Genomic DNA, 22,250 nt, shown 5'->3' with positions numbered 1-22,250 from the left:
TTACATATATATACAGGCACAAGTGGCAGACGGGCATATACCCCAGTCGAAGTCCCATCGGACGAAACGCGTAGGGTTCGTTATGCCTGTCTTGCCACCATTTGAATTTTAGCGCTATTTCCACTGTTCGTTTTTTTTGAAGAGCCAGAGTGTTTTTATTACTTTGTTTTAATAAAGCTGGTTCTTAGCCAACTTACACTATGGGGAAGTCTCCGTTTTTTTCCCTTTATCTTTGAGGATTGACATCCTGTCTATGAAGCTGGATCTACAACAAGCACCTACCACTGACATCTTTGATGTGATAGGTCGGTGAGATCAGAGTGATCGAGTCAGTGAGTGTTGCCATTCCTCCATCATCTTCAGCCGTTGGGAACCAGGAGCTACTCCCCCTGCTCCAATACAAGCCCGTCTGACTCTCAAGTCGTTGACTGGGAGTCCACCATCTCCGGTAAGGGTATTTATGCCTACACCTTTCACACAGATGTTTATTACCGTATCTTGTGGATGCCATCCTTGGATCCATTGGTCCTCCATCACTGATCTTGGCGGCTGTTTATCGTTCTCTATTGCATTATTTGGACTTTTGAGTCATCATTTTTATTTACATATGAGTTCCGGATGGACTTTCTGTTGTATTAGCAGTCCAGTATTTTTAAGTTATTTTATTTTCAGTCCATTCTCTCTACACGATTAATTTTATTTGTGTGCAATACACTTTTGTGACGTGCAAAACCCTCACATTTTTTTGGTTCTTATGTATAGAACTACTCCTCCCTATTGTTGGGATTTGTGGTTCTTCCTATATTGTTTTCTTTTTTTGAATATATGCACATGTATTGTTTTGTCTACTGGTTCACTTCAGGTGCCACAATAGTTTATATATGATTCACTTATATAGCTTATCCATATACCTTGCGGTTCAGACTATTTATCTGTTTCTGTTGGTGTCAACTAACAGTCCTCATAGGACCTATTTTCATTAATATTCTTTGTTGTGCATATCGCCCTCCAGACACCATTCTGTTTGGCTTTGCCCAATAAAGGACATCTTTTAGCGCCACACTTATTTTTATATCAATGCAGTCTTTCAAAGCAACAAGTTCAGATTCAGATAGAGGAAAGATCCTGCCAAAAGGAACTTCAACCCCAGGAAGGAGCTCAATTGGACAGTCATAAGCCCTAAGAAGAGGAAGCGTTTCTGCCCCTTTTTTGCTGAAAACATCCAGAAAGTCGTGATATGCTACTGGAACAACTTGGCGGGCTTTGGACTCCAAATCAATGCACAGCAGGGGAGATTGGTCCTGATGATTCTCTTGCCAACAATGCTGAAGGCAATAGGGGGGAAGAAACTTGATTTCTTCTGTAACCCAGTTAATGTGAGGGTTATGAGCTTGTAACCAAGGCATACCCAGAATGATTGGGAACAGAGGGGAAGCGATTGCATCTAGGCGTAGAAGCTCTTGATGGTTCTTGGCAATGGTGGTAGATAACGGGATGGTTTCGTGAGTAACCAATACAGATTTAATGGTGGCTCCGTCTGCCAGATGTACAGAAAGTCTCTGAGCCTTGGGTAGTAGAGGAATGTGATGTTTGGCAGCAAAAGCTAAATCTATGAAACAGCTGCAAGCTCCAGAGTCAATTATAGCGGGGGTCTGGATAGTTCCTCCTGGGAGCTGTAACAAAATGACAAGAGCAAGATGAGCAGAGTGATTGGTTAGAGATGGAGGAGAAGCGGATGTAACTGAGAGGCACTTGCGGATCTTGACGGGCAAGACCTCACATAATGTCCTGATCCTCCACAGTACAGGCAAAGATTTAGCTGGCGTCTGCACTGGCGTTCTTCTGTAGTCAGAGAAGGACGGAAGAGACCAAGCTTCATGGGTTCAGATGCGTCTGAAGCGTATGCAGAAGGAGCAGGTGAAGCGGGACTGAAAGAACCAGACACTCGCATCCATACTGGACGGGACAGGTCAGTGGCTCGTTCCGACCTAGCAAAAAATAGAGTTTGCATGCGTTGCGGAAGGCTCTGAACTCATTGCGTTCTCCGTGGAACTTTTCAGGAGTTGGAACTCTGGGTTCAGGTGGTAGCATAACGACTGCGGGAGCTGCTGGCATCCCAGAAGTGGAAGGTGCTTGAGCAGGAGCAGAGGCAGACAAGGTCTGTATTTGGTCTTCCAGCTGGGTATAACCCTGTTGTAAGTCCTTTACAGCTTGTGTTAATCCAGCTAGGTGTTGGCAGAGTTCCTCCATAGGAGAGGGTCTTAGCACAGGCTCAGACATGGCTGTCTGCTACTGTCACGTACCTGGTGATGGAGCCTGATATGCAGAGGACGGCCTCTCTTAGAACTCTGACTTGGAGCCCCTTATAGAGCTGACAGGAAGCACCGAGATGCAGAGTCGCACGAGTGCCTGGCGGGATCGCTGAACCTGGAGATGGATCGGAGCACTCGGCCGAGCTGTAGAAGTGTCTGTAAGAACTCCAGGGCAGTGGTAAGCAGGTAGCTGAAGTGAGTAGACAACCGGTCCCCACAGGCAGAAGTGCAGGTGCAGCAGAAGGGATGGTGGCACCCTCGAGGCTGAAGAGAAAGCAGATACAGGCAGGCCGAGTCATACACAAACAGGCACGTCAGGAACAGAGGATGAAGGGGAAGCGGAATCAGATTACAGGCCGGGTCGTCAGCAGACTGGCAGCGAACTGGCAGAAGGAGCAGGCAGATGTGGAGTAGAGGTCAAGCCGGGGTCGGATGCAGGCAGGAAACAGGAAGGTCAGGAAGCAAGCGGGGTCACAACAGGAAGTGAAGTCAGGTAGGTAATTGCAGGATACACAGGGAACGCTGTAGAGCAGACAGCACTGAGTCTGGAAACTGATTCAGTTTAAGTAGCCTGTTTGGGTGTCAAAAGCTGTCATAGGGTGTGCGTGCACCAATGGCATTCTGACAGGGGCAGAGGTAATAGGTCATCTTCTTTGGCAGCCATCTTGGGTGCTGGCATGCCCTTCCTGACAGGCAGAGGTAACAGGTCATCTTCTTCGGCAGCCATCTTGGGTGCTGGCATGCCCTTCCTGACAGGCAGAGGTAACAGGTCGTCTTCTTCGGCAGCCATCTTGGGTGCTGGCATGCCCTTCCTGACAGGCAGAGGTAACAGGTCGTCTTCTTCGGCAGCCATCTTGGGTGCTGGCATGCCCTTCCTGACAGAATCTCTCTAAGGCTAGGTTAAGCCATATTTTGTGCGGGCACAACAGCCTATTCATTTGCATGGGGATTCCATTACGATTAATGGCAACCCCACGCATCTCCTAAACTGCAGTGGGTTTTTGCCTGCAGGTGCAGTCCCATACCCACACAAGTGTGAACCTAGCCTAAATTGAGGGGATATCCTCCTGCAACAGTTGTCCCAACTGGAAATTTCCACTTCTATTCTTGCTAGGGACATGGGGCTAACCAAGAGTCCCCATGGGACTTATCACCCCTACAAGCCGACCTCAGTGCACTGTTTAATTGGGCAACTATGTAGTAAATGAGGTGAATGAGGTTAATGTTGATAAATGTAAAGTTATGCACTTGGGGGCTGAGAATATGAATACATCATACATACTAGAGGGAATACAACTGGGGTAATCAATGGTGGAGAAGGATCTGGGGGATCTGGTAGATCATAAGCTTAATAATAGCGAGCAAAATCCTTTCTTGTATTAAAAGAGGTATGGACAGCAGAGAGAGAGAGATATAAATTTTCCCTTGTACAAATCATTAGTAAGACCTCATCTGGAATATGCAGTTCAGTTTTGGGCACCAGTTTACAAAAAGGATATCGTGGAACTGGAGAAAGTGCAGAGAATGGCAACCAAACTGATAAGAGGCATGGAGGAGCTCAGCTATGAGGAAAGATTAGATGAACTAAATTTATTATCTCTTGAATAGAGGAGATTAAGGGGGATATGATCAGCATGTATAAATACATAAGTGGTTCATATAGTGAACTTGGTGTTGAATTATTCACTTTAAGGTCATCACAGAGGGCAAGGGGGCATTCTTTACGTCTGGAGGAAATTATATTTTATCTCCAAATACGGAAAGGTTTATTCACAGTAAGAGATGTAAAAATGTGGAATAGACTCCCTCAAGAGCTGGCTCTGTCTAGCTCAGTAGATTGCTTTAACCACTTGCCGACTGCCCCCCGACGATATACGTCCGCAGAATGGCACGGGCAGGCAGAGAATCGTATGGGTAAGTTACTCCCCTCCCGCGGGCGGGGGGAGCGAGATCGCCTCATCTTGGTATCATTCTTTTCAGCCAGCGGTCAGATTTCATGTAAAAGCAATCCTAGCAGCTAATTAGCCTCTAGACTGCTTTTACAAGCAGTGGGAGGGAATGCCCCCCCCCTCCCACCGTCTTCCATGGATTTCTCTGGCTCTCCTGTCCCAACAGGGAACCCCTCAAGAGCTGGCTCTGTCTAGCTCAGTAGATTGCTTTGACCACTTGCCAACCGCCTCACGACGATATACGTCGGCAGAATGGCACAGGCAGGCAGAGTAACGTATGGGTACGTTACTCCCCTCCTGCGGTGCCCGAGGCGGTCGGCATTGTTGCAGGAGCGATCCATCCTGAGGGGGAGGCCACTGATTCATGGCCTCTACCTCAAAATCGCTCCTGACGAATGGGAAGCTTCCTCTGCTTCTGAAACTGTAAACAGAAGCAGAGGAAGTCATCTCATCTCTCCTCGTGGAGCCTTTTCATTCCAGCTCCTGAGGAGAGAAGATATCAATGTGAGTTTGCATCAACAGCACACTAACACCAGTACACATAGGCACACAAATCCTCCCCCCCCAGCACCCCCTGTCACATTGACACCAATGGTAGTTTTCATTTTTTTACTGATCACTGCATTGGTGTCATTTTGTGACTGTTATAAGTGTTAGGGCAATTAGTGGAAGGCCACTTTAGGACTAGGGTACCCACCTAACCCCCTAATAAAGGTTTAACCCCTTGATTGCCCCCTATTTAACCCTTTTCACCCCCTGTCGCCAGTGTCACTAATTGATCATTTTTCTGATCGCCGTATTGGTGTCATGGGTGACGCTAGTTAGCCTGTTAGTTATTTAGGTTCACCGTCAGCTTTTTATAGCATCAGGTACCCCCATATACCACCTAATAAAGGTTTTAACCCTCTGATTGCCTCCTAGTCAACCCTTTCCCCCCCTGTCACCTGTCATCACCGTATAAGTGTTACGGGTGACGCTGGCAATTTAGTTTGTTTTTTATACCCGCCGTTTATTACCTAATAAAGGTTTAACCCCCTGATCGCCCGGCGGGTGATATCAGTTAGGTTTTAGGGTCAGTTAGGGTCTGTGTCACCCCAGGCAGCGTCAGATTAGTGCCAGTACCGATAACACCCACGCACGCAGCATACACCTTCCTTAGTGGTATAGTGTCTGAATGGATCAATATCTGATCTGATCAGAACTATATTAGCGTCCCCAGCAGTTTAGGGTTCCTGCGGTTCATGCACTTCAACAACAATGAACTTTGTCGTCCTTGTGGAGACCCTGGATACGATCGGCTCTACAAAATTTGGCCCCTCGTAAACCACTTCAACAAATGTTTTGCAGCTTTGTTTACTCCCTATCAAGTTGTCTGCGTTGATGAGTCCCTGATTAAGTTTTCTGGCCGCTTGTCCTTCAAACAGTATCTTCCCAGCAAGCGTGCAAGATACGGGGTCAAGATATATAAGCTCTGTGACAGCGCCACAGGCTATACATATAGTTTTATGGTTTACGAGGGAAGAGAACGTAGAGCCGCCGAACTGCCCAGATTATATAGGAAGCGCTGGCAAGATTGTGTGGGACTTGGTGTCACCCTTATTCGGAAAGGGGTACCATATGTATGTGGACAATTATTACACGAGCGTGCCACTTTTTAGTCACTTGTTTGATCATCAGATTGGCGCATGTGGCACCGTGCGATCTAATCGCTGGGGCTTACCCCAGAGGCTTTTAGATTCCCGTCTTAGGCTGGGGGAGAGAGCCTGCTTGAAGTGTAATAACTTGCTCCCTGTGAAGTGGAGGGATAATAAGAATGTTTTCATTCTGTCCTCCCTTCATGCAGACAGGAAGGTCCAAATTCCTACGGCGACTGGTGTTGTGGAGAAACCCCTCTGTGTCCATGAATATAACCAAAATATGGGAGGGGTGGACCTCAACAACCAGTTGTTGGCACCGTACATAGTTGACTGTAAGGCCAGACCCTGGTACAAAATTGTGTCTGTATACTTATTTCAATTGGCTTTGCTGAAAGCTCATGTGCTATACAGAGCTTCATGACGGACTGGATCCTTCCTTAAATTCCAGGAAGAGATCGTCAGAGCCCTTCTGTTTCCAGACGGTGCTCCACCTCACCTTCCCAATCCAAATGCAGTAAGCCGGCTACCCAACAAGCCCCCCAAAGAAGATGTTGTGTCTGCAGCAAGAGCGGATATAGGCGTGACGCCCACTATTATTGTCCCTCCTGTCCTGACAGTCCTGATCTTTGCATTGGTGAATGTTTTGAAAGCTACCATACACTAGTGGAGTTTTAGCGTAGGGTACAGCACTGCACAGACTAGGACACACTTTCACAGGGTCTCCCAAGATGCCATCGCATTTTGAGAGACCCGAACCTGGAACCGAACCATTACAGTTACAGTTACAAATAAAAGTGTAAAAAAAAAAAAAAAATATATATATATATATATATATATATATAATAAAAAAAACATAAATAGTTGTCGTTTTATTGTTCTCTCTCTCTCCATTCTCTCTCTATTGTTCTGCTCTTTTTACTGTATTCTGTTCTGCAATGTTTTATTGTTATTATGTTTATTATGTTTTATCATGTTTGCTTTTCAGGTATGTAATTTTTTTATACTTTACTGTTTACTGTGTTTTATTGTTAACCATTTTTTTGTTTTCAGGTACGCCATTCAGCTGCAGCGTGGATTTATTTATCTTGACAGCAACAGCTTTGCTCACACGATACTTAAAGTCATGACTCCAGCGCTGTAGGAGGTGATTTCACCACCACAGTTAAAAAAAAGAGCATATATGCCGAAGGATGGGGGCGGGAGGGGTGGAAGAATGATTTGCTCCTAACTTTTGGGGCAGATGCCCCCATGCTTCGGCATATATTTTTTAGGCCATTCAGCTGCAGTACTGATTTATTTTACTTGACAGAAACAGCGTTTGCTCCTACGATACATAAAGCCGTGACTCCAGCACTGTAGGAGGTGATTTCACCACCACAGTTAAAAACAAAATGGTGCATGTATGCCCATCATTAGAAGTGGGTGGATGAAGAGAGGTATTCTAATGGCGGGCATACCCACCAATCAAGCTCTTTTTTTTGTTCAGCCCGCAGGCTGCATGAAAAATAAAGATTACAATATATGCCCAACAAGGACCAGCAACGTGCTGGTATGTTGCTGGACTTTGAGTGGTAATACTAGAATGATGCCTGTGGGTTTAGGTATCATCTTGGTATCATTCTTTTCAGTCAGTGGTCGGCTTTCATGTAAAAGCAATCCTAGTGGCTAATTAGCCTCTAGACTGCTTTTACAAGCAGTGGGAGGGAATGTCCCCCCCCCCCACTGTCTTCCATGGGTTTCTCTGGCTCTCCTGTCCCAACAGGGAACCCGAGAATGCAGCCGGTGGTTCTGCCAGCTGACCATAGAGCTGATCAGAGACCAGAATGGCTCCAATCATCTCTATGGCCTAAGAAACCGGAAGCTATGAGCTTTTCATAACTTAGATTTCGCCGGATGTAAACAGCGCCATTGGGAAATTGGGAAAGCATTTTATCACACCTATCTTGGTGTGGTAAGATGCTTTGAGGGCAGAGGAGAGATCTAGGGTCTAATAGACCCCAATTTTTTCAAAAAAGAGTACCTGTCACTATCTATTGCTATCATAGGGGATATTTACATTCCCTGAGATAACAATAAAATGATTTAAAAAAAAATAAAATAAAAGGAACAGTTTAAAAACAAAATAAAAAAGCAAAATAAATAATTAAAAAAAAAAAAAAAAGCACCTCTGTCCCCCCTGCTCTTGTGCAAAGGCGAACGCAAGCGTCGGTCTGGCGTCATATGTAAACAGCAATTGCACCATGCATGTGAGGTATCACCGCAAAGGTCAGATCGAGGGCAGTAATTTTAGCAGTAGACCTCCTCTGTAAATCTAAAGTGGTAACCTGTAATCGCTTTTAAAGGCTTTTAAAAATGCATTTAGTTTGTCGCCGCTGCACTTTTGTGTGCAATTATAAAGCACGTCGTGTTTGGTATCCATGTACCTGGCCTAAGATCATCTTTTTTATTTCCTTAAACATTTGGGCAATATAGTGTGTTTTAGTGCATTAAAATTAAAAAAGTGTGTTTTTTTCCAAAAAAATGCGTTTGAAAAATCGCTGCGCAAATACTGTGTGAAAAAAAAATAAAATAAAACACCCACCATTTTAATCTGTTGGGGCTGCTTTAAAAAATATATATAATGTTTGGGGGTTCAAAGTAATTTTCTTGCAGAAAAAAAAAAAAATTTCATGTAAACTAAAATTGTCAGAAAGGGCTTTGTCTTCAAGTGTGACATAAGCTTCTAAATGTTGTGCATAAAATGCCAAGACAGTTCAACCCCCCCCTAAATGACCCCATTTTGGAAAGTAGACACCCCAAGCTATTTGCTGAGAGGCATGTTGAGTACATGGAATATTTTTTATTTTGCCACAAGTTGCAGGAAAATGACAAACTTTTTTTTTTTTGCACAAAGTTGTCACTAAATGATATATTGCTCAAATATGCCATGGACATATGTGAAATTACACCCCAAAATACATTCTGTTGCTTCTCCTGAGTACAGGGATACCACATGTGTGGGACTTTTTGGGAGCCTAGCCGTGTACGGGACTCCGAAAACCAAGCACCGCCTTCAGGCTCTCTAATGCCGCGTACACACGAGCGGACTTTTCGACTGGACTGGTCCGACGGTCTATCCAACGGACTTTCGGCGGACTTCCGACGGACTTTCCTAACGAACAGACTTGCCTACACACGATCACACCAAAGTCTGACGGATTCGTACGTGATGACGTACGACCGGACTAAAATAAGGAAGTTGATAGCCAGTAGCCAATTGCTGCCCTAGCGTCGGTTTTAGTCTGTCTAGCATACAGACGAGAGGATTTTTCGACCGGACTCGAGTCCGTCGGAAAGATTTGAAACATGTTTTATTTCTGGGTCCATCTGACTTTTAGGAAAAAAAAGTCCGCTGGAGCCCACACACGATCGAATTGTTCGACGGAGTCCGGTCCGCCGGAACGTCTGCTTGTGTGTACGCGGCATAAGGGTGTAAATTTTTGATTTCACTCCTCACTGCCTATCACAGTTTCAGAGGCCATGGAATGCTCAAATGGCACAAACCCCCCCAGTCTGGAAAAAACATAAGTACCCCAAAAACAGAAACTAACACCATTCACACACATACTCATTTAAACTCACAGCACACACAACCCCACAACAACAGTATATTTCCAGAAACCCACAGGCAGTAGATTTTTAAGTATATAAAGGAATCTCTATCTGTTTGTGTAGGAGTATATCAGGTATTGATCACTCAGTCACAGTAGCATACCACTCACTGAGAGAGCTGTGAAGAAAGGATATCCCCCCAGAAGTCCTCCGAGACGTCTAGCCATGGTTGCCATATTTTGGTGAACTTCTTAGGGCATGCCCTGCTTTTATATATCAATTTGAATTTGGGGAGGATCCCATGAACAATGCGGAAAAAAACATGGGCTGAAAGGGGGCCCGTTTCCTTCCAATGTAGTAAAATTGTTTTACGTGCATAAAATAACAATATATGTATCAAAGTCCTGGCATGAGCGTGAGGAACATGGTCATTCAAAACCCCCAAAAGTCCAACCTCCGGGGTATGAGGTATCGGTAGATGTAGTTTGTGATTGAAAAAAGCAAACAAATCCTTCCAGAAGGTTGCAAGTCCAGAGCATGTCCAGAAAATATGAAAGAAGTCGGCAGCAATCGTGTTACATCTAGCGCATGCAATATCTCGGCCCAGACCCATCTTAACCAACCTAGCTGGTGTATAGTGTAAATGATGTATAAACTTAAACTGTATCAGGAGATCAGCTGTGTTAATGATATCCTGAAAACATATTTCCGATACCTCTTCCCAATCCTCTTCAGAAAGCTCAGGCATAGACAACTGTCATTTACTTTGAGAATTCTGAAAGGGATCCGCTCCCATCACCTAAAGGCGTCCATAAAAGGTTGTCACTAGTTTGTTAATTTCTGGGAACGACAGGAGGTCCTTCTGTGAGTTCTGTGGTCAATGACCCAAATTGTGCCCGAAGAGCATGTCATAATAAAAGATATTTGAAAAAGAATTTGTTGTTGAGATCATATTTAAATCTAAGTGTTTCAAAAGATAGTAGGGTATTCTCCTCAATTATATGAAAAAGGTGTGTAATTCCAAAACGGGCCCACCATGTCGAGTCTGGGTGGCCAAAGAGCTCAGGAATATTTGGATTCCGCCACAGGGGGGCCTGTGGCGAGATATCATATGAGGACTGTGTCAGCGTTTTTCCCCCCTCCCTCCAAGCCATAAAGCAAACCTCAACAGGGGAGAATGTATGCAATTCATCCCTCAATGAGGTAGGAGGTTCAAATAAGGTCAAATGGAAGGCAGTGGCAGGAGTTTGGGGGTCAGAGTGCAGCCAGTCATGGATATAGGTGAGCTGGGAGGCGAGGAAATAATATCTTAAGTTCGGGCAAGCCAGGCCGCCCACGGCCTTTGCCGCTTGTAGGGAGGACCTGGCTATACGAGGTTGGCAACCGTTCCAGATAAAGGTGAAAAGGGCAGAGTCAAGTTTTGCAAAAAAAATTTTTTATGAAAAAAAAAAGGGAAGGCTCTAAAGCAATAGAGGAATTTCGGTAAATAAATCATTTTAAATATATTTATGCGACCAAGTAGATTGTGGGGCAACAACGACCAGGTATGGAATGTATCCGTCATCTGATGAACTATAGGGGCGACATTGAGTTCTTCATATCTAGAGAGGTCAGTATGTATCTGAATACCCAAGTACTTAAAGGAGGGTGTTAGTTCGATACGTGACCTCTGTAAAAATTAATAAGGAGAGGGGGGACCAATAACAAAGGCCTGGGACTTTTCCCAGGCCACCCGAAGCCCAGAGACCGCACCAAACTCCTCCACAACCTGTAATAATTTAGTAAAAGAGCTCTCCCTACTATCCAAGTATACCAGGGCATCATCTGCGTAGAAAGAGATCTTCGATAATTTCATCTTTGACAGCATGTTACATGTTACACCCGTTTTTAGGGTGGAACATGTAACATGTCCCCACTACTGCAGCCGCTGCCCACTCTGCTGATTCTGGTTACAGTAAGCAGGGGATCTTCTCCCCAGCTCGCTGTCACTATTTTAAATACAATTCTGTAAATGGGAAACTACGAGACTGACAAGTTTGCATGAGTCCTGCATGGTACATGTGATCTCTTATTTATTTTATTTATTTATTTCAGGTACTTATATAGCGCAGTCAATTTACGCAGCGCTTTACATATACATTGTACATTCACATCAGTCCCTACCCTCAAGGAGCTTACAATCTAAGGTCCCTAACTCACATTCATACATACTAGGGACAATTTAGACAGGATTCAATTAACCTACCAGCATGTCTTTGGAGTGTGGGAGGAAACCGGAGTACCCGTAGGAAACCCACGCAGGCACAGGGAAAACATGCAAACTCCAGGCAGGTAGTGTCGTGGTTGGGATTCGAACCAGCGACCCTTTTTACTGCTAGGTGAGAGTGCTACCACCACACCACTGTGCCGCCCACACAGATCTCTTGATCGTGGATCGGCTTTACAGGCTCCCAATTAAAAAAAAAAAATAATGAATGCACATTTTTTTACCTGCAAAAAGATTTTTTTTTTTTTTTAAAGTTGAACTCTTTAAGCTTAGTACACGAACTGAATGTCAGCTGGCATCGGCCGGTTCAATAGAAAACGTCCGACATTTTGCCCGTGTGTACGGCAGCCGGACCGACAAAAGCCGGCCAGCTCCTTTCGAAGGCTCATGACCGAAAAAGGTCTGCTGATCGGCTCCCTGTCAGCACTCTCAGCCAATGGCTGAGAGCACTGACCGGAGTGTTCTGGTGGGGGGACCGTCCCCCTTTCAGAACACAATAGTTTAGCAGGGGAGAACTCCAACCTGAGCTGCGAACAAAAAAAAGTAGTAGTGTATAAACTATGTACAACCAACCTCTCCTTTTCTTCCTGTATGGTCTTCCATGGTTCACAGCTTTAATCGCAGCAATCATGTGAGCAGGAAGCCATCTCTGTCTCCTGGCATTTATACCAATCTAAAGGTCCCCCAAAGGTGACAGCAAGGGATTACAGTGGTTTTAAAGGCAGAAAGTTTTTTATCTTAAAGAGGTGTTCCGCCCCCCAACCTCTCTCCCCCCCCCCGACAAAAAAATTAAAAGACAGCAGTTAGAAATACTACAGCTGCTGACTTTTAATATTAGGACACTTACCTGTCCAGGGTTCCCGCGATGTCGGCACCCCAGCTGATTTTCGGATCGGCTGCCGGGTGCTGCCGCCGCCGATCCTGGTAAGGGAAACTGGCAGTGAGCCGGTTCCCTACTGCACATGCATGAAGCGCGCTGCGCTTTCTAATTGGCCCGGCAGTGGAGGAAGGAGGAGGGGCACCGAAGGGGTGAGGAGACAGATTAGCGGAAGTTCCACTTTTGGATGGAACTCCGCTTTAATGCATGCTATGCATTAAGGTAAAAAACCTTCTGTGTGCAGCAGCCCTCCTCAGCCCCCCTAATACTTACCTGTGCCCCATCTCCATTCAGCAATGTTGTACAAGAGCCTCGGCTGTCCGGGACCCTCCCTCCTCATTGGCTGAGACAGCAGTGGCAAGGGACCCGAGAAGAGGAGGATTGGGGCTGCTCTGTGTAAAACCACTGCACAGAAAAGAACAAGACTTTAATATCAAGGGCTTGTTCACACTTCTACATTTCTAATGCTTAAAGGAATTGTAAAGTCAGAAGGTTTTTCATCTTAATGCATTTTATGCATTAGGATATAAAACCTTCTGTGTGCAGCAGCCACCCCAGCACCCCCTAATACTTACCTGAGCCCCATCTCAATCCAGCGATGTCCACAAATGTCTCGGCCATCCGAGACTCTCCCTACTTAATGGCTGAGACACAGCAGTGGCGCCATTGGCTCCCATTGCTGTCCATCAAAGTCAGTCAGCCAATCAGGGGGGAGAGGGCTTCGTGGACCGGGCCGCAGCTCTGTGTCTGAATGGACACAGGAACCTGTGACTCGGCTCCGGTGCCCCCATAGCAAGCTGCTTGCTGTGGGGGCACTTGACAGATGGGAGGGGCCAGGAGCACAGAAGAGGCACCTGAGAAGAGGAGGATCCGGGCTGCTCTGTGCAAATCCATTGCAACTGGACAGGTAAGTATAACATGTTTGTTATTTTTATTTTAAAAAAATGAGACTTTAGCATTTGTATGGGTGTTAGACTCGCGTTAATGAGCTTCAGTATGGGTGTTAGGCTAAGTTCACATTTAGCATTTCGTGTAAAAGCAGGTGTTTGAGAGGCATTAAAAACGCCCCTCAAACACCTATGCAAATATGAATTGACAGCACATAGTGCTGTTCACACTTTCAAAACATGAAGCGTTAGCGTTGCTTCAAAATGAAAGCTTCTGGTCGAGTCAGGAGGTGTTAGAAGTCTTTCCACGCCTCCCATTCAAGTCTATGGTAATGCCTCGCAAACGCTCTGGCGGGCAGTTGCGGTGCAGTTGCAGGTCGTTAAGATTAGTGTACTTCCTGTAATGAAAAAGGCATTTTTTGAGCGGTTTTAACGCATCTTAATGCTCATCAAATGCTTCAAAACTGCCCACAGGGCATTTGGGGAGCATTTTTAACTTGTCATTAACTCTTGTAAAACGCAAGTCTAATGCCCCGTACACACGATCGGACATTGATCGGACATTCCGACAACAAAATCCATGGATTTTTTCCAACGGATGTTGGCTCAAACTTGTTTTGCATACACACGGTCGCACAAAGTTGTCGGAATTTCAGATTGCTCTACCGAAGGTGGTGGAGGGGAGGTTGGCAACGGAGGCCACTGGAGGAGAGCCACCCCTGGAGAAATGGCTCGGGATATGAGTTCTAGAGAGTCTCATATGCTCGGGTCTATGGCTAGTAGAGCCAGGGGGGATAGGGAGGGTAGGGGGGGGAAGAGTGGGGGGGGGAGGTATGAGTGGGAGGGGGGGAGGGAAGAGGGACTCAACTGCAGAGAGGGAGTATACAGAGGAAGTCAGAGGAAAAGGGATGAAGCACAGACATGCTTGAGCTAAATCTTCTTTCCTACAATGTTAAGGGCCTGAACTCCCCAGGAAAAAGACACAAGATTCTTAGGGAGCTGCATCATTATAGAGCGGATGTAGTTTTCCTACAGGAAACGCACTTGCTGTAGGGGACAAATATTAAACTGTACTCTCCAAGATTTCCGACCTGGTTTTACAGTGACACACCAATAAGTAGATCAAAGGGGGTCGCAGTAGGGTTTTCTGGCTCCGTGAGATTTTCCGAATTGGGGAGACTGGCGGACCCAGAGGGCAGTTTCCTCTTACTAAAGGGAATGGTGGATAAGAAAAAGCTTACTTTGGTTAATGTTTATTGCCCAAATAAAAACCCGACGACTTTTTTGAAGGGGTTACTCTCCAAGCTGGTGGAATTTCTGGAGGGAGAGGTGGTCATGGCAGGGGACCTCAACTTCTGTCTGGACCACGAATATGATAGTACGTCTCGTGCACAGGGGACGAGTAAGGCCCAACTAATTATGATTAAGAAACGGTTAAAGGAAAACCACTTGATAGATGTGTGGAGAATGCAACATTTGAAAATTAAGGATTATACCTTTTTCTCCCCTGTGCACGGGACATACTCGAGGCTAGACTACATAATGGTAGATCACAGCTTGGTGGATTCTGTCAAGGAGTCTAGAATAGGGGTGATTTCCCTCTCAGACCACGCGCCAGTAACAGTAAAGTTCAGCTTGATAGAAATACAAAATCAATCCTATTCCAGGAAATTAAATGAAACTTTACTAGCGGATCCCAAAGTGTTGGAAAAAATGAAGGGTGAACTAGAATTTTTCTTCAGAACAAACGATACAGAGGGAATTTCTCCGGCGGTGCTGTGGGAGGCGCATAAAGCGTATATAAGAGGGGTGTTTATATCCATAGGCGCTGGGCTGAAAAGAAAAAGAAGAGAGGAGAGGGATAAACTTATGGAGGAAATCTAGAAATTAGAACAGGACCATAAAAAATCAAAGGGCCAGTGTCAGGACAGCTTCCGACAGCTAGTAGCAAAAAGAGAAGAGTTGAGGGATGGCTTGGAGCAGGATACAAAGAGGGCCCTAAATAAACTATCAAAGGACAGGTACGTTTGGGGTAATAAAATAAGTAAGCACCTGGCAAAGATACTGAGGAAGAAAAGAGAGAGGAACTATATTATGACAATACAAAATAAAAAAGGGGAAATAGTAGGCTCAAGTAGGGAAATTGCGGAAGAATTTAGAAAATACTATAAAGAGTTATACTCCATTAAACAAACTGGCTTAGGAGAGGGTAATAGGGAGGAGAAGATGGAGGAATTTTTAAAGGAAGCAGAGGTGGTGAAGATATCTGAAGAGGAGAGAGATCTCCTCGATAGACCAATAGAAGATTCAGAAATCCTTTCGGCCCTGAAGAGCAGTCCCAAGGGGAAGAGTCCAGGCCCCGATGGATTTACCGCATTGTATCTGGCTAAATTTAAAGAAATCTTAATACCCAGATTAAGAAATTATTGGGAGGGGAAGCGTTACTGGCGGCCATAACTTTAATTCATAAAGAAGGTAAAAACAGGGAGCTATTTTCAAGCTACAGACCTATCTCACTGTTAAATGCTGATGTAAAGCTATTCGCAAAAGTCCTGGCAGGGAGATTAAGAGACAAAATGACCACACTGGTGCATCCAGATCAGGCGGGGTTTGTACCAGGAAGACAGAGTAGGTATAACTGGGTAAGGTCTGTGCTCTTGGTAGAGTCCACCAAGCAAGGCGGGTCCCCAGTTCTATTCCTGTCATTGGACGCAGAAAAAGCGTTTGACAGGGTAGACTGGGGGTGGATGTTTAAAACTCTAGAAACAATGGGGCTGGGCCAGAGATTCATTTCGTGGGTGAAAATTTTATATTCTAGCCCAACAGCATACGTGAAAACTAATGGAGTGACTTCTGGGTCCTTTCGGATGGACAATGGTACGAGGCAGGGGTGTCCACTGTCTCCCCTCCTGTTTACCTTAACATTGGAACCCTTGCTGTCGTCCATCCATAAGGATCCAGATTGCAGTGGGGTGAAAATAGGCTCTGAGGAACACAAGTTAGCGGCATTTGCAGATGATGTGCTTCTTTTTGTTACAAACCCTAGGATCACGATCCCGAACATCCTTAAAAATCTGAAAAAATTTGGGGAGGTTTCAAACTTCAAAATTAACCTTGGAAAGACCGAGGTGTTAAATTTAAATTTAAGAAAAGAGGAGGAGGAGAGCCTAGCGGGGTCTTTTCCCTTCCCCTGGAGGAACAAGATCAGATAAAAGAAAAGAAGAAAAAAGAGAGCGCACCAGCCTAGTGCATTATCCTTGACAGGTTTATTTAATTAAAAACAAGATAAAAACTACTCACAAAAGTCGAAGAAAAAATCGCATAGTAATCGCACAGAGGCGATTATTCCAGTGGTAGCAGTTTTCCAGGTCCCAGGAAGGAGGCATACGGACTACTGCTGGCTAACGCGTTTCGAAGGTTACCCTTCTTCATCAGAGCCTTAGTAGTGTTGATCTCATGCTGGCCTTTTATACACATGTCAAACTAAAACAGACTGATCAGGTTGGTTCTAGGGCTCCTCCCTTAATTGATGGGCGGTCCTCTAGGGAGGGTGAATCTTGGCTCGGTTATCATTATTAAAGGGCCATAATATATTGATTTATTAATTTATTTAATTAGTTGGTTCGCTTCCATTTCCATTATTATTGTTATTGCTAATGAAATTTATCCAACCCATAGCAAATAAGCTGAAAGGGTCATGCCAATAGTTATCTATAGACAGGCCAAAGGCATCCCAGAGAATCCAACTTTACTAAACCAAATCGAGTAGCTACAACCACTATGAATAGACCATCTGTATGTAACAGAAAAAAGAATAATACTATGGATACTAAGGCCAATCTACCTGGAGAATCACTAGCAGAGAATCCTCCAATGACAAGAGACCCCATAAATATAACCACCACTAATGTTAGTGAAAACCCACAGTTAGAAAGAGGAACATCCATCATACCATCAGCCAACGGGAGGAGTACTTCACCTCTACTCGTTACTTGCACCCCAGGCAGTCTACCTGAGAATGCAAATGTTGTCTCTGATATTGACTGTCAATTGCTAAAGGACATTCCCACTTATAATCCTTTTTCCACTCTTGGCGATCTAGAAGCCAATAATACAAGCATATCAGATATTACACCCCCTTTGGTTTTTTTAGAGCAGGCAGTTGCAACACTGGGGGGGTCTGCAACAAACCTTTTACCGGACCCCCTATTACACATACTGTCCACGGGGAAGAAAATAAGGAAAAGAGAAGAAGAACACGAAGAGGGAAAAGAGGAGGGGAGAGATACAAAAAGAGGCAGACTGTAGAAACCGCTCATTCTACTATTAAGATCTATAATCTTTCTAGCTCTGTTTTTTCTGAAACTGAGCTAGACCTTCTTAGGAAGGGCCTTAATTTCGCCCCACCTAGTGTACCAAACTTGTTTGAACTATTTATAGATCTAAATAAATATATACGCAAGCTTACTATACAAAGATACTACACACTAAAAGAAGCTAAGAATGAGAATAGCACGGATAATACAAGAGTAGAGTCGGAAGAGCCATTACCATCCGACACCAGTATGGAAGAAGACTCCATACTTAACATTCTTGAAGAGCTCTACCAAGAAGCACACTTTGAGGGACAAATAATGTTTGAACCCAAATTTGCCCCCCCATGTGAAAGTGCTATTGTCCATACCTCTTTCAGACCAAAATCCTCCTTCTTTCCCCATTGGGCCAAAGGAAGATTCATCTCCACCTTTTATGATACGGTTTTTAATACGTTTAAAACAAAGTTTGATAAACCTATGAATACCAATATGAATATAGACCAAAATGCTGTACCTATAGATGCCCTCAAACAAAATAAGGATATAATCATCCGAAAGGAAGATAAAGGTGGAAGTCTAGTCATCCAAAATAGAAACGAATATTTATCTGAGGCAAGAAGACTCCTGGGTGATACCCAAACATATGCTGTACTAAAAAGAGATCCCACTTTGGAATACACTAAGGAGCTCAAAACACTTCTAGATGATGCTTTATCCAAAGAGGTCCTCACCAAAAACGAGTACCTTTTTCTATACAATAGACATGCCGCCACTCCGCATTTCTATCACATACCGAAGGTACATAAAAGTCTTTCAAATCCTCCAGGTAGACCTATAATATCTGGGATTGACAGCCTCTCTAGTAACTTGGGGTGCTATATTGACCACTTCCTGCAGGACATAGTGGTCGAGTTGCCATCCTTTGTCAAAGATTCTGGCCATGTGCTGGAGATACTGTCAAATTACAAATGGCTACCTGGCTATAGATGGCTTTCTTTGGATGTAGCCTCATTATATACATCAATAAACCATACATTTGGCTTAAGAGCCATTAACCATTTTTTACTAAAGGATGACAGGATGAATCCTCGGCAGGCCAAATTCTTATTGGATTGTGTGGAATTCTCCCTCACACACAATTACTTTTCCTTCTTAGGTGATCATTATTTGCAAATAAAAGGTACAGCTATGGGAGCCAGGTTTGCCCCTAGCTATGCGAATATTTTTATGGGATTCTGGGAAGAACACTACATATGGAAGAATAATCCCTTTGGGGCAAACCTGGTCCTATATGCGAGATACATTGATGACATCTTGATCATCTGGGATGGGTCGGATCAAAGTCTCCAGAGCTTCCTAGAACATTGCAAAAACAACCCATTTGGAATAGAATTCACTCATGTTCTAGATGAGAATTGTTTAGTCTTTCTAGATTTGGAGTTACAGAGTGACCAAGATGGTAACATCTTTTCCAAAACTCATTTTAAACCCAGCGGGGGCAATTCATACTTACACGCTAAAAGTAACCACCACCCCAGGTGGATACAGAATGTCCCCTTTGGCCAATTTTGCCGCCTCAGAAGGACGTGTACCAAGAAAGATGATTATCTAGAACAGAGCAAACTTCTTATGCAGAAGTTCAGTGAGAAAGGTTATGAAGCCAACCATATAGAATCAGCCTTTTCTAAGTATCTGGCCCTCTACGACGATCCACCTAGTAGTGATTCGAACAACATAAAATCCCGACACCAGACTACCCCTGATATTCAACAGGCCTGCTTCTCTACCCAATATACAAGCAAAGCGTTCGAAATCCAGAGTGTTATCAGAAAGAATTGGAATATTCTGAAGCACGACCCTGTTTTGGGTAAGACACTCCCCGATCACCCTAATATAGTTTTCCGGAAACCCCGAGATCTTAGGAGCCTGATAGCCCCAAGCAGGGTAAAAACATATACCAGCAAACCAACTAATAGCTGGGCAAGTTTTTGACCAAAAAGGTTGCTACAAATGCGGTATTAAGAACTGTGGCACATGCATGTACATGTGGCATAGGAAAAAAACGGTAGTAGGGAGAGACGGGAGAATTCACCCAATTAAGCAATTTATCAACTGTGGAACAGAGTATGTGGTATACGGTATAGTATGTCCATGTGGGCGTCTATACGTAGGCCGCACACAACGCCCAATGCGAGTTAGAATTGGTGAACATAAATGCGGTATCATAAACTTAAGAGACAAATACCCAGTCCCTCGACACTTTGTAGAAGTCCACCAAGGGGACCCCGCAGGCATGAAAGTATTTGGGATTGAGTCGATTGGAAGGGAGCTGGATACAGGAAGAAGATACCAGAGGCTTTGCAAAAGAGAAGCCTTCTGGATCTTTACCCTTGGTAGTCTCGCTCCAGGAGGCCTAAATGAGGACCCAGAAGTACATAAAATAGTATAATATTGGCATCAAGTACTGTGGAAGGTTTATCTTTTAATCGCATAATTAATTTTTAATTTTTAGTTTTTGATATTCACTAATGTATTAATTGATTAATTAATTTTTATTCTATTTTATGTGTATCCAATAGATTACCTGGCCCTATATATCACTTTTTTCGTAGAGATTTTAAGGTACCATTACTACACTTTCATTGTCCAAGATATTCTTTTAGATCTTATATTTTAAATACAAGTGACAATGGAGATGGCAATGAAAATGGAAATATAAATGAGAATAAGAATGAAAATAAAAATATACATGTAACCTATGACTAGATCACAGCATATATAGGCCCTCCATGGGGTGTTATATATGTGTACACCTGTGTACATACACGTATATTTATGGGCTGTATGTGTATGTGGTCTATAGGCAGTGACTCTATCTAATCTAATATAATATAATATATACTATATTAATATTCATTCTTATCGACCGACCCTTTATCTTTCTAAGTGTGGGTTATCTCCATTTCTCACTAAATATTTAATATTATATCTAATATATTTAATACATCTCAAATACAATCTTCATTAGTACTGTCATTCATTTTTTGTAATTATTCATTTTTTACTTTTTATAATAATAATTTTTGTATTTTTGTTTTTGTTTTCACTCTTGCTTCTATATAATAACATATGCTTTATTTTTATTTTTATTTTTATTTTCATATATATATATAATTCTTGTAATATCTCGTTCGCCGATGTCTACCAAATAACCTCTGGGCTATCTGCAATAATGTACAAAACCACTATATGAATGTATATATGAGGTTACAACAACAAAAAAACCCTCCCCCCCCCTCTCTTTTTATACTATACTGGCAAAGTACACAGATCTTTGTACTTATATACGGATTTAATTTTAACAATATTGTTTTTGAAATAATCACTGTATGCACATATATGTATATGCGATGGAAGTGTATAAGGTTTTTACTTTCTATATATGTATATATATATTTGTATAGAATGTATATTGTATGTATTTTACTACTTTTTAATATAAATTTTAGTGTGTCTCCTGCTGGCTTCTAAATACACATGCTCTGAGCATTGCCACTTCTAGCTACTGTTCCAGACCAGATTTTCTAACAACTCCCCTCCCCTGGTCCCCTTCAAATTCCCCTATCAATAATATATACTAATACATATTATTTTCATTTATTGTATATATGTACTCATTTTAATCAGCCCCTCTCCTTCTAGCCTGAAGTCAGACGTTATCTGTCTGACTTTGGCCTCTATTTGCGCCTACGGCAAAATGGAGGCCACTGTTTACCATATCGAGTCATATCCCAGGCGCCGAAGGGCGCACGGAATGTGACATCACGACCGCACTTCCGCCCTGTGGACCGCAACCCGGAAGTAAATTAGCGGCGTGCATTCCACCCGGTCCCACAGGGCATAGGAATGTGCTAATAGTCAGGACTTGTCAGCAATGGTAGCCCACACAGACACAGCCCCTATAGAGACAACGCACTCAAGCAGAGGAGATGCCATCGGATCCACATACAATAAGGTACACCCCTATTTCAAACTTTTAAACCCCTGAACACTGTACATTGCTCTCTATCATCTGTGTGATTTATGGATGTGAGGGAAGATGAGCAGATTCTCTGGGATGCCTTTGGCCTGTCTATAGATAACTATTGGCATGACCCTTTCAGCTTATTTGCTATGGGTTGGATAAATTTCATTAGCAATAACAATAATAATGGAAATGGAAGCGAACCAACTAATTAAATAAATTAATAAATCAATATATTATGGCCCTTTAATAATGATAACCGAGCCAAGATTCACCCTCCCTAGAGGACCGCCCATCAATTAAGGGAGGAGTCCTAGAACCAACCTGATCAGTCTGTTTTAGTTTGACATGTGTATAAAAGGCCAGCATGAGATCAACACTACTAAGGCTC

This window comes from Aquarana catesbeiana, linkage group LG04 (genome assembly GCF_042186555.1).
Source record: "Aquarana catesbeiana isolate 2022-GZ linkage group LG04, ASM4218655v1, whole genome shotgun sequence".
Classification (NCBI taxonomy): Eukaryota; Metazoa; Chordata; class Amphibia; order Anura; family Ranidae; genus Aquarana; species Aquarana catesbeiana.
Note: the sequence above shows the minus strand (reverse complement) of the source record.